The sequence below is a fragment of the Drosophila ananassae genome (genome assembly GCF_017639315.1).
Source record: "Drosophila ananassae strain 14024-0371.13 chromosome 4 unlocalized genomic scaffold, ASM1763931v2 tig00000061, whole genome shotgun sequence".
In the NCBI taxonomy this organism is placed as follows: domain Eukaryota; kingdom Metazoa; phylum Arthropoda; class Insecta; order Diptera; family Drosophilidae; genus Drosophila; species Drosophila ananassae.
Window position 1 is genome coordinate 6,357,501 of NW_025319038.1, and position 15,000 is coordinate 6,372,500.

Below are 15,000 nucleotides of genomic sequence, written 5' to 3' on the forward strand. Positions count from 1 at the left end.
GGGTTTTTCTTTTGTTTATTAAAAACATTGTGTGGTCTTTTTACATGGTATAATTGCTACTCTATTGTTTTTAGCCTTTATTTAATATATTACATATTATGCATATATTTAATTCTAAAATATCTTTTTATATTCACATACAACAATTTGTATATATTCACATATATATATTTGTTTAATATTATAATAATATTATAACAATTGTAATTTGATAATAAATTTAAAATTTAATTTCTTTGTAAATTAGTTTAGTTTTATATGATATAAAACTAAGCACTTACATATTCAAAAGTTTTAATATTTTAATATATATTTTGTTTAATATGTATGCATATAATAATAATATATAATAATATCATCATCATATACACATATGAAAATTAAATTAAATAAAATTTAATATAACTTCATATAGACGCTAGGAAAGAAAAAGTAACTTTTTACTAACCTAGCTCCAGAGTTTAACGATAATATTCGGAAACTTGTCAAATTAATGAAATATTAATATAACACTTACGTTTCAACTATATTATCTTAATAATATAATTTATATAAATATAATATAAAATTGTATATTATATAGGTAGGCTGACACCACCTACCATATATACCTTTTTGACTACGCTTTCGTAAAGTGTGGTATTTAAATATCTTCTCCCCCTCACTTAAAAGCATTCATTTTGGTATTTTAAATATATCCATATAATATAAATTTTAATATTAATATTATACAGGCAGGCCGACACCACCTACCATATATATCTTTTTGACTACGCTTTCGTAAAGTGTGGTATTTATATATCTTCTCCCCCTCACTTAAAAGCATTCATTTTGGTATTTTAAATATATCCATATAATATAAATTTTAATATTAATATTATATAGGCAGGCCGACACCACCTACCATATATATCTTTTTACCCATGGTGGGGCTCAAGGGTGAGTAACCCCAAAGGATCTGCGCCCTCTCACCTAAAAATACTCATCAGAATACTTTTATCATTTATATGACTTATATATACTAAAACATTCATTTCAATATATATTCATTTCCATATGAAAATATTTTAATATTTTCAATTTAATATTTTATATAATATATTTAAATGCATCCAACGTCGTGCCTACAACTGCCACTCAACTGGAGAGCCTACCTATTGGCCTACAGACCCTCAAAAGCTGCCGGACCTTCTCGACTAATATTTGGAAACTTGTCATATTAATGAAATATTAATATAACACTTACGTTTCAACTATATTATCTTAATAATATAATTTATACAAATATAATATATAATCGCTATCTCCTATGGTATCCATCCGGACTCCATAGTCTGCTCACCTAACGGAGATCTCTTCTCGGACCGTCAAATTTCTCATATACTTCATATATTTTCATATATGTCGTATATATATGAATATTTTCATATCCATATAAAAATATTTTTATATTTAATATTTGATGAATATTATTTCTATATTCATATAATTTCATTATTTTCATATAAATAGCGCGGTGGAGCTCCATATAAATACCCCCGTTGAGAAGAAAGTCACCCAACATAGGATGATTAGACCTCGCACCAACATCGAGACTTACACCGAGTGGCTAGACAACGCCCTAGAGAGCACTCAGCAAGACCTTAGCACGGGTGCTGGTATCGATCAGGCTGTTTTAAACCTTACGCAGGAAATGCACAACGCTGCCCAAATTGCAACCCCAAGGGCTCCATGCAACAACAGGAAGTTGCAAAGGCACTTGCATCTGTGGTCTCCTGAAGTAGCTGCACTCCTCAATGAGAAGCGACGACTAAGAAGGGTTTGGTTCCAAACCAGGTACCCTAACGATAAAACAGCCTTTAATCGCGCAACCAAAAAGCTAAAGAGGCTGCTGCAGAGGTTGCGGACTTGCGCTTTCGAAGAGTATCTGCGGCAGGTCGAGCCTGGGGACCCCCAGCACAATCTGTGGCAACTGACGCGTCACATAAAGCGTCCCAAGCAAAGGGTGGCCCAGATTAGGAAAGCAGACGGCGGGTGGTGTCGCTCGGATCAGGAGAGAGCTGATGCATTTGCTGCTCATCTTGAAGAAGCCTTCAAACCTTTCGGCTTGTGCTCGGAGGAGGATAGAGCGGAAACGGATAATGTGCTGGCCCAACCACACACGGACTTCAGCCAGTTGGAACCTGTCTCGGAGGAGGAGGTCATGGAGGAAGTGTCAGGCCTCAACACCAAGAAATCTCCGGGGGATGACGGGATTGAGGCCCTCGCACTCAAATATCTCCCACCTTCAGGCATACGAAGACTCACGAGCATTTATAATGCGTGCCTTGAGATTGGGCATTTTCCCACTAGCTGGAAACGGGCGGAAGTCATCCTAATCCCTAAGCCAGGAAAGCCAGAATCTGACCTTGCTTCTTACAGGCCAATTAGTCTGCTCTCGATTATCTCCAAAATCCTAGAGAGATTGTTCCTGCGAAGGTTGCAGTTTCTTTTGGACGAGGCAGAATTAATCCCAGATCACCAGTTTGGTTTCAGGCGCTCCCACTCCACCCCTGAACAATGCCACAGAATTGTGGCAAAAATTCTGGACAGCCTAGAAGAGAAAAAGTATTGCTGTGCTGTCTTTCTGGATGTCAAGCAGGCGTTTGATAGGGTCTGGCACCCCGGGCTGAGAGCGAAGCTCAAGAGGAACCTGCCACAAAATCACTACGAGTTCCTCAACTCTTATTTGACGGACAGGAAGTTCAGGGTCAGAAGTGGGGAAGCAAGATCCGGTTACAGGCCCATCGAAGCTGGAGTCCCGCAGGGCAGTGTACTTGGCCCCATCCTGTATACCTTGTACACAGCTGACATGCCTGTTGCTGCAGAGGAGAGTCTTCTGGCCGCAACATACGCGGACGACACTGCTTTTTTGGCCTCTGCAACCTCGCCAGAGGAGGCTTCAGCCTGTCTCCAGCGACAGCTTGGCATTCTTGACCCTTGGCTACGAAGATGGAACATTGCTGTTAATCACGACAAGTCAGTCCAAACGACGTTCACCCTGAGGAGAGGCGACTGTCCTGGTGTCAGTCTCGGTGGCACACTAATTCCGGCTAGCCCTACACCCAAATATCTGGGTATGACCCTAGACAGGAGGCTCACTTGGAGAACCCACTTGCTACGAAAACGAAAGCAACTCCAAGACAAGCTGCGTCAGCTTTACTGGCTAATTGGACGGAGGTCCAGACTGAAGCTGAGAGTTAAACTCCTAATATACAAAACCATCGTGAAGCCAGTTTGGACCTACGGCATTCAGTTATGGGGAACGGCGAGTCCAAGCAATAGAAAGATCATCCAGCTTGCGCAGAACAGGGCACTCAGGACATTGTCTGGAGCCCACCCTTACCATGATAATATGACCATCCACGCCCAACTAGGCGTCCCATGGGTCAGCGAAGAGGTCCGGAGATTCGCCACAAGATATGTTGATAGGCTGGATCGACATCCCAACCCCCAGGCCATCAACTTGCTTGACAACAGTACCACATTGAGAAGATTGAAGCGGACTCACCCTCTGGATCTCAGGCTGGAGGAGACTGACTAGTGAGGTATTAGTAATAAATTAGAGACAGCTTTCGTAAAATGTGGCATTTTTCCACCTAGTTAAATATTGTATTCTTTCTGTCAAGGAACCATTCTTAAATTTAATTATTGTCCATATCTGCGGACAGATTTTAAATGTAACTTCTGATTGATTTACAAAAAAAAAAAAAAAAAAAAAAAAAATATATACCTTTTTGACTACGCTTTCGTAAATTGTGGTATTTTTTGTACTACGGATAGATATCCATATTTTAATATTTTCATATCCATATAAAAATATTTTAATATTTAGTATTTGATGAATATTATTTCTATATTCATATAATTTCTTTATTTTCATATAAATAGCGGACTTATATCAATATTAGCTCATATCGATATAATAATGTTTAATATATTTAATATAATATATTTCATATATTATATAGGTAGGCTGACACCACCTACCATATATACCTTTTTGACTACGCTTTCGTAAAATGTGGTATTTTTTATACTACGTATTTTCATATCCATATAAAAATATTTTAATATTTTCATATCCATATAAAAATATTTTAATATTTTCATATCCATATAAAAATATTTTAATATTTTCATATCCATATAAAAATATTTTAATATTTTCATATCCATATAAAAATATTTTAATATTTTCATATCCATATAAAAATATTTTAATATTCGTTATTTGGAAAAGTTTTATTTTGATTTTTATTTTTAAAAAAAGTTTAAATAGGGACAGTAGGAATCTCATGAATTGAATCATGCGCGTCACTAATATGATGACGAGTCAAAGGGCTACCTGGCAAAAGTTATTACAACTCCCGCCGTCCGTATATTACGGACTTATACTTTGATGAAAAAAATTTTTTTTTTTCATTTTATATATATGATGATTTAATATTATATTAATATTATCAATACAGCAGAGATATTAATATTATCGTGTTAACATTTTGTATATTCAAATCCATTCATAAATTTTTGTACTTGGAAAAATTTTTAATATTTTTAAAAAAGTTTAGATAGGGACATTAGGAATCTCATGAATTGAATCATGCGCGTCACTAATATGATGACGAGTCAAAGGGCTACCTGGCAAAAGTTATTACAACTCCCGCCGTCCGTATATTACGGACTTATACTTTGATGAAAAAAAATTTTTTTTTTCATTTTATATATATGTTGATTTAATATTATATTAATATTATCAATACAGCAGAGACATTATTATTATCGTGTTAACATTTTGTATATTCAAATCCATTCATAAATTTTTGTACTTGGAAAAATTTTTAATATTTTTAAAAAAGTTTAGATAGGGACAGTAGGAATCTCATGAATTGAATCATGCGCGTCACTAATATGATGACGAGTCAAAGGGCTATCAGGCAAAAGTTATTACAACTCCCGCCGTCCGTATATTACGGACTTATACTTTGATGAAAAAAAATTTTTTTTTTCATTTTATATATATGATGATTTAATATTATATTAATATTATCAATACAGCAGAGACATTAATATTATCGTGTTAACATTTTGTATATTCAAATCCATTCATAAATTTTTGTACTTGGAAAAATTTTTAATATTTTTAAAAAAGTTTAGATAGGGACAGTAGGAATCTCATGAATTGAATCATGCGCGTCACTAATATGATGACGAGTCAAAGGGCTACCTGGCAAAAGTTATTACAACTCCCGCCGTCCGTATATTACGGACTTATACTTTGATGAAAAAAAATTTTTTTTTTCATTTTATATATATGATGATTTAATATTATATTAATATTATCAATACAGCAGAGACATTATTATTATCGTGTTAACATTTTGTATATTCAAATCCATTCATAAATTTTTGTACTTGGAAAAATTTTTAATATTTTTAAAAAAGTTTAGATAGGGACAGTAGGAATCTCATGAATTGAATCATGCGCGTCACTAATATGATGACGAGTCAAAGGGCTACCAGGCAAAAGTTATTACAACTCCCGCCGTCCGTATATTACGGACTTATACTTTGATGAAAAAAATTTTTTTTTTCATTTTATATATATGATATTTTTATATCATATTCATCTTGTCAACATTTTATATTTGCGCGTCACTAATAAGATGACGATGCATTTGGCTACCTGTAGCGCTCGAACGCTGTGCAATACACACTGCGTTATATATATATATATAAATAAATATATTTAAAAAAAAATATATATAATTAATATATATATACAACACTTTGTGTATATATTTTCGAATCATCAAGCAAAGGATAAGCTTCAGTGGATCGCAGTATGGCAGCTGCTCAACCACTTACAACACCTTGCCCGTTACAAAAGTCGTTTACAATTGATTCTAGGCTTTGTCATTGTATTAAATAATGTTTTCATATGTAACTAGCATGGCACCAGGTGATCAAAGATCCTCCCAATTTACTATGTTACAAATTACATTGGCATCACATCCATTGTCGTTTAAAATATAAATAATAAACTTTAAATGGTTTAGAAGCCATACAATGCAAATTGCCCCTTATTTATCATTGCAGTCCAGCACGGATACGACCTTAGAGGCGTTCAGGCATAATCCAACGGACGTAGCGTCATACCACTGTTCGCTCGAACAAGTATTGTGCCATTGGTCCGTACCTGCGGTTCCTCTCGTACTACGCAGGAATGCTGTCGCAACAACGTTTTGTCATTAGTAGGGTAAAACTAACCTGTCTCACGACGGTCTAAACCCAGCTCACGTTCCCTTGCATGGGTGAACAATCCAACGCTTGGTGAATTTTGCTTCACAATGATAGGAAGAGCCGACATCGAAGGATCAAAAAGCGACGTCGCTATGAACGCTTGGCCGCCACAAGCCAGTTATCCCTATGGTAACTTTTCTGACACCTCTTGTTAAAAACTCTTTAAACCAAAAGGATCGATAGGCCGAGCTTTTGCTGTCCCTGTGTGTACTGAACACCGAGATCAAGTCAGCATTTGCCCTTTTGCTCTATGTGTGGTTTCTGTCCGCACTGAGCTGGCCTTGGGACACCTCCGTTATTATTTGAGAGATGTACCGCCCCAGTCAAACTCCCTACCTGGCAATGTCCTTGAATTGGATCATACCTGAGTAATTGGAGTTATACCAAATTTTCAAATCAATAATACAGTAAATGCATCTCTCATTAAAGAATTTGTTTGCGATTATATAACAAACTCGTGATACTTTGATCAAGAAGCTTGCATCAAAACCCAATACCATAAGATATAATAAATATATCCGTATAATGGCTAGGAAATGATACACGTTCCATTTAATCAAGTAAGTAAGGAAACAATAAGAGTAGTGGTATTTCATTGGCGATACCAAACCGAAGTCTAATATCTCCCACTTATTCTACACCTCTTATGTCTCCTTACACTGCCAGATTAGAGTCAAGCTCAAAAGGGTCTTCTTTCCCCGCTAATTATTCCAAGCCCGTTCCCTTGGCTGTGGTTTCGCTAGATAGTAGATAGGGACAGGTGTATGTCTCGGATCTCTCCGATCTTGTTTAACGTGGCGTGTTCCACACTGAAGGGATTACAACCACGGCACTCGAATATACCTACGAATAGGCATATAGTGCATGGGCACGGATGGTACGCCTGCCAACGCCCCGGAATAGAAGCTATAGCAAATACATAGCAACTAGCCCGGTACCAATTTAAGTATCTGCGAGTCGGACAGAATACTTCCCCTTGGTGAGGAGCGAAGTGTATCTATCACCTCTACTGATCTATGGGTCACAGCGCCCGAGTTGTATAACGCAACTCCACGTCGAGTCCGAGGACTCTACCCGCGATTTGGGTATCAACCACAGCCACCACGATACTCCCACAAGGGGGCCTACCTCAAATGGTAGTGCTTGGACACTATCCAACCCGTGGTACCGAAGTTTGTGGGCTCGGTGACCCACCCCTTTAGCTCCGACAAGCTCGGATGGGGAACCTTGCCATATTAGTCGCCTCCTACGACAAGCTATGGGGAGCTGTGGCAGTATTCTACGCCGCTACCACACGGCGAGAAAAATGGGCTACTGCAAGCCCCTCCTCCTCCGAAACACCTCCTCAGCAAACTCCGTGAGTCTTCTGGTCCTGTCGCCGCTCTCCAAAATCCTTCCAAACGTCCAGGTTCCGCCAACGTGCTGCAAACCGAGTCCATCGAGGTCTCGCAAGTCTGCATAAAGGGGGCAAGCACATAAAATGTGTTCCCAGTCCTCATTAGGATCGCCACATGAGCATGCAGCAGTATCGCTAAGGGCTCTTCTATGCAGAAATGCATTGAACGACCCGTGCCCTGTCAACAAGAATCCCGCGCGCATGGAGAACCCGAAATCCGGATTCCGATAGACGAACCCTGCATCTGGGATGAACTTGTGAGTCACCCGACCAGGCGAATCACCATCATCCCATCTGCTCTGCCAGTCCGACAGAAGGCATTCGTCTACCCGCGAGACTCGTTGCGTCCAGCTCAGACCTGAAAGGTCCTCGCCATAGAGCCAGTCGTCCCCCTCCAACGGGTATCCACGCTTCAACTTGTACTTGACGGCTATTTTCATAGCAGCCAAGTCAAGAGGCGGGGCTCCAGCAAGCACCTGCAGTGCCAGGGTTGACACTGTACGGCATACCGGGAGGCATCCTAAAAGGATCAGCCTCTGGCAGGCAAGAAGTCGCCTCCTAGCTACAACTTGCCTCGTCGTCACGACATACCACACCGAGGCACCAAATAGTGCACAAGGCACCATGAGTCCGGCATAAATGGTCCGCCTGGCCCGAGGACTGAATCCCCAGTCGACTCGAAGCACACGCGCCAATGCTTGTACGACTCCGGTCATTCGCTGACGCAGCGATGCGATGTGCATGAAAAAGTTCATGCGCTCGCTGACCGTGATGCCAAGGTACCGGCAGCTGCGAACATATGGGAGATTTGCTCCGGCAGATCTCACCAACGGGGTGCGCGCGAGGGCTCCCTTCAGCAGCATAATCACCGTCTTGCTGGTGGAAATGGTAACACCGATTTCCGTACCCCACGCTTCAACGATGGACATCAGTTGCGCTCCTTTATCCTCCAGCACGGCTCGGGAGTTGCCTTCGACAAGAAGGAGCAGGTCATCCGCATACGCGCTAAAAGCGCAGTATGGCTGGAGGCGCCGCAGCAGGACGTCCATCAGCAGATCCCAAATGAATGGGCCACTAATGGATCCCTGAGGGCAGCCTCTAGTTACTGGAACACTCACAGTTCCAGAACTGCTTCGGATCACTGCTCTTCTGTCTGAGAAGAAGCTCTGCCACAAGCTCAACTCACGGCATCCCAAGTCGGCGAGCCGGCGCAGTGCAGCACTCCATTCAACATTGTCGAACGCACCCTTGAAGTCGACGAAGATGCCGAGCACGTATCGTGCCGGGCTGGCAGCGACACTGCTCTTGACGTGCCTCCAAGCGTCGTCCACACATCGTCCTTGGCGAAATCCAAACTGCCATCTGCATCCTTCCGGAAGAACTTCTCTCACACGATCAACCATGATGGCCTCAAGCACCTTGCCAAATACTGGCAACAGGCATATCCCACGGTACGACGAGGGTTCGCACCTATCCTTGTCGGGCCCCTTGAGTAGCGCCACTACACGTGGGCACTTCCACTCTCGGGGGAAGTAACCCGACTGGATGCAACGGGAATAAAGCGCCGTCAGATACTGAGGTATGGCGCGCCACACTGCTTTGCAGATAGTGCCATTGATGCCGTCCATGCCGGGAGAGCGACGGCTCTTCAACCTGGCGACACAAGCATCAACCTCTACTTCCTCGAGGTCCGGTGGGACCTCCTCCGCTCCGGCAATCGGTGCATCGGACTCCGCAACTGGGAAAAAGTTACGGAGGAGCACTCGCGCACAGTCACCCCAATCGGTGACCAGCTCGCCATCAACGCGGAGGCACCCAATCTCCGTGCACCTTCTGCGTCCTCGGCAGATCTTGTAGACGCGCCCCCAGGGATCGTGTGCGTTTTCTCCCACGAAGCGTCTCCAGCTGTCCTCCTTCGCCCTTAGGATGAGCTTCTTGTAATCGTCTGAGGCTTGCCTCAGCGCGACCACAATCAGCTCAGCCGCATCGCCGTCTCCTCGACGGCGAGCGTTTTGAAGCCGGCGGCGAAGTCTCCTCACTTCGCGTTTCGCCGTGTTCAGGTTGGCGGTCCACCAACCTGGCTTCCTTCTCCTAGGCGATCTCGGCGTCCTCCTTCCGATTGCAAGGTCACACGCATCGTGGACCATGCAGCGCAGGGTCGAAACTTGCTGATCCAACGGCGACTGTGAGAAGTCTTCCGGAATATCGGCTGCCCGACTCACCATCTCCTGTTCGAACAACTGCCAGCGAGCATTGGAGATGTTCCAGGACGGCACAGGAGCTAGGCTCTCAACTGCGCGCGTAGTCGTTGGAGTAACCACAACAGTGATCATGTTATGGTCACTCAACTCCCACTCGTCCACTCTCCACTCGAATGTGGCCCACATCGATGCTGCGTCGTTGGCAATTGTCACGTCGATATCGCTACGCGCACGGTAGGTATCGAACGTGAACACCGGGCTGGGCTGGTTGAGAGCAACGGCTCCATTCTCCAGCATCCACTCAGACAGCAGCTCACCCCGGTTGTAGTTAGCATGTCCCTCGGGGTTCCGAGGGAGTTTGCTAAACCACATGGGGGATGCTGCATTCGCGTCGAGTCCCAGGATTGCGGGGGTTCTGCTGGCCTGCAGCAGGACCGCATCCATGTACCTGAGGTACGGCTCTAGCTCGGTGTCGAACTGGCAATATGCGGAGCAAAGGAAGATTGAGCCAAAACTCCCTTTTACACTCACGCATACGCCGTAGTCGGTGGTAAGTGGCTCCATCGGCATGCAGATGACATCCTGGTGATCCACGAGGATGGCTGCCTTTTGTCTCCGATCGGTGTATATTCTCATTCCTTCAGGCAGCACATCACTCGTCCCGCTACCAACGTATGGCTCCTGCAGCAGTGCAAACAGACATCCGGACTCCCTCAGGCGGACTGCGAGCTCAAGAGTCGCAGCCCGACCTCGACCACAGTTTGCTTGGATGAACCTAAACATTAATGTCTAGAATTTACCCTCGCTAGCACCGCCGCATACACCGGACAGCTCGGGGACAGCATGCTGTGCCCCGAGGGATGCCCGTAGAATCGGCAATTCCGGCAGTCCACCGGATTGGTGCAACTGCGCGCACTGTGGCCGGACTGTCCGCATTGCCTGCAGACATTGTCCTTCTGCTTGCACTCTGCCACCTTGTGGTTGAAGCCAACACACCTGTGGCACGCGTACGTCCGCACAAGGGCCCTGCATCGGTAGGAGAACCACTTGATGTAGATCCGCCCACCTTCCAGCAGATCCAGCACCTTGGGTTCGCACTCCAGCGTGACACTCACCGTAGCTCCGTCGGCAACCGTCCAAGGCTTGGTGTCCAGATGGACAGCCTTGCGGAACTCCGCCTCCGGGATGTGTTCTCGGAGGTTGTTGGCATACAACTCCGCCATAAACTCCTCCGGAGCGATCTGGGTAGCAACATCCTGGACTACCAGTTTGGGCCGTTGCGCAGCGTTCGGCTTGACCTCAAGGCCAATCTCGCCGAACTTCTTGCTGGCAACAACCCTCCTAATCTCTCCTGACGAGGGGGTGCGGATAATGGCTCCGCCACGCGCAAGCCCTCTCACCTCGTGCAGGCGAACTCCCAGCGAAGGAGCAATCTCCCGGCGCACCTTTTCAGCAACCTCTTTACCCGAAAGTTTCGGGTCCTTGCTCATCACCACGGCCGACCACGTATCGCGTGGTTTTCGCGGCGCGGGCACGGGAGCTACGGAAGGTGCCGGCAGGCTGGGATATGCGGATGCATACCCAACGGGTGGCCGTGAGACCACAGCTTGCGGCACCGATGGCATCTGAACCGGCGGCGGTGGCAGCGGCATCGCCGCTCGCAGTTTGCTGGATTCCTCCAACACTGCGTTGCGCACCATGAGCGCCTGGACGATCCCGTCATACCGGCTGATGCATCTCATCAGTGCAGCAGCCTGCTTGGGGTTCATTAGCGACTCCACCACCAGGGAAACAAACGTCTCCTTGATGCTGGCCGCTTCCTCCATAACGCCGTCAGCTCCATTCTTGATGACACAGTCAAGACTGCGCATCGAGACGGCAGATCGCTCCGGGACGGCAGCGGGGGCACCAGCGGCGACAGCGGCGGCTGCCTCAGCAGCATCAGCAACAACTCCAGCAGCAACAACAGCGGGGGCAGCAAAGGTAGTGGCGGAAGCATCAGCAGCAGAGGCATCTGGCATCACCGGCGTCTCCAACGAGGAGAGCGCCAACTCCTCCAACACCCCAACTGGCTCCGGTTTGTCCACTCCAGTAGCGGCCAATAACTTGGCCTGCGTTGGCGCCGAGAGGCTCGTCGCCTTGGACTTGCGTCCTCGACGGCGTCCCCGTGCAGCACCAATCGCACTACTTGCGCGACTGCTTGCCCGGCTGCTTGCGGAGAGCTCGCTCTCCGACAACGCGCTCATAGCGCTCATGGCGCTCATGTCGCCCTTTACAGGGGCAAGTGGCGCCGCCTAGTGGAGCTGTGCTGAAAAATGGGGGCCCAAAAATATGCAGCAGAAAAAATATATGCAAAAAAATAAGGGCAGCCTAAAAGTATGCACCAAGTGCTTACCAAAGCGCGCGCAAAAGCACGCACCAAAGCTTGCACAAGAAGCACACTTAAAGCTCGCGTAAGCTCGGCAAAAGCACGGGCGAGAGAACCCTCAAAGCTCTCTCTCAAGCTCTCTCTTGAGTACTCTCACTCACACTTCTGCACTAAAGCTCACACCAGAAGACTCACCAAGCTTTTTCAGTGGAAAATTTCCACCACGTGCCAACACGTGCGAAACGAAAAACGCTGTTTTTCGAAAGAAAAACTTATTTTCCCGACGTGAAATTAACACAGTTCGATTCGCGTAATTAATGCGCGAATTTTAACACTAATTTCAACAGTCTGCGACACCGAATTACCGGAGAAAAATGACTTAGAAACGGAGCACTCCAAAAACACGTCCGTCGTTAAGCCATTCATGCGCGTCACTAATTAGATGACGAGGCATTTGGCTACCTTAAGAGAGTCATAGTTACTCCCGCCGTTGACCCGCGCTTACTTGAATTTCTTCACTTTGACATTCAGAGCACTGGGCAGAAATCACATTGTGTCAACACCCGCTAGGGCCATCACAATGCTTTGTTTTAATTAGACAGTCGGATTCCCCAAGTCCGTGCCAGTTCTGAATTGATTGTTAATTGATAATCGTTATAATTAATAAGAACTAATTGGTTTGACCCAACTAGTATTCTTAAAAATTTTAGCAAGAAAGTTCCACAATTGGATACGTAACTAACTATCCGGGGAACAAGTTACAACCATAAATGATCGAAACTCTATTTACCCAGAACGAGCACATAAACCATATTATTGTTTCCCAATCAAGCCCGACTATCTCAATCTTCAGAGCCAATCCTTATCCCGAAGTTACGGATCTAATTTGCCGACTTCCCTTACCTACATTATTCTATCGACTAGAGACTCTTCACCTTGGAGACCAGCTGCGGATATTGGTACGGCCTGTTGAGAAGTTTGCGTATCCCCACCATAAATTTTCAAGGTCCGAGGAGAAAATATCGACACAACAGTATATGTCATGCTCTTCTAGCCCATCTACCATATCTCTCTGCGAAAGACTTCCATGGTAGTACGACTATAAAACAGAAAAGAAAACTCTTCCGATATCTCTCGACGGCTTCTTTATGGTCGTTCCTGTTGCCAGGATGAGCACGAGGCCCATATTTAATAACAAACGGATACTCAACAGGTTACGGAATTGGAACCGTATTCCCTTTCGTTCAAAATTATTCAAGTATATAATTTTTACATATAGTAAATTTTATTTTTACTTGAAAATTTTCGGCTTTCGCCTTGAACTTAGGACCGACTAACTCGTGATCAACCACTGTTCACACGAAACCCTTCTCCACTTCAGTCCTCCAAGGTCTCATTCGATTATTTGCTACTACCACCAAGATCTGTACCAATAGCAGCTCCATGCAGGCTTACGCCAAACACTTCTACGCATACCATTGTACCTTCCTACTCACTAAAGTTTCAAAATTTATATTACAAGTAATATAAATCATCTACTTTAGCGGTAATGTATAGGTATACAACTTAAGCGCCATCCATTTTAAGGGCTAGTTGCTTCGGCAGGTGAGTTGTTACACACTCCTTAGCGGATTTCGACTTCCATGATCACCGTCCTGCTGTTTTAAGCAACCAACGCCTTTCATGGTTTCTGCATGAGTTGTTAATTTGGGCACCGTAACATTACGTTTGGTTCATCCCACAGCGCCAGTTCTGCTTACCTTGCTTCTTACAGGCCAATTAGTCTGCTCTCGATTATCTCCAAAATCCTAGAGAGATTGTTCCTGCGAAGGTTGCAGTTTCTTTTGGACGAGGCAGAATTAATCCCAGATCACCAGTTTGGTTTCAGGCGCTCCCACTCCACCCCTGAACAATGCCACAGAGTTGTGGCAAAAATTCTGGACAGCCTAGAAGAGAAAAAGTATTGCTGTGCTGTCTTTCTGGATGTCAAGCAGGCGTTTGATAGGGTCTGGCACCCCGGGCTGAGAGCGAAGCTCAAGAGGAACCTGCCACAAAATCACTACGAGTTCCTCAACTCTTATTTGACGGACAGGAAGTTCAGGGTCAGAAGTGGAGAAGCAAGATCCGGTTACAGGCCCATCGAAGCTGGAGTCCCGCAGGGCAGTGTACTTGGCCCCATCCTGTATACCTTGTACACAGCTGACATGCCTGTTGCTGCAGAGGAGAGTCTTCTGGCCGCAACATACGCGGACGACACTGCTTTTTTGGCCTCTGCAACCTCACCAGAGGAGGCTTCAGCCTGTCTCCAGCGACAGCTTGGCATTCTAGACCCTTGGCTACGAAGATGGAACATTGCTGTTAATCACGACAAGTCAGTCCAAACGACGTTCACCCTGAGGAGAGGCGACTGTCCTGGTGTCAGTCTCGGTGGCACACTAATTCCGGCTAGCCCTACACCCAAATATCTGGGTATGACCCTAGACAGGAGGCTCACTTGGAGAACCCACTTGCTACGAAAACGAAAGCAACTCCAAGACAAGCTGCGTCAGCTTTACTGGCTAATTGGACGGAGGTCCAGACTGAAGCTGAGAGTTAAACTCCTAATATACAAAACCATCGTGAAGCCAGTTTGGACCTACGGCATTCAGTTATGGGGAACGGCGAGTCCAAGCAATAGAAAGATCATCCAGCTT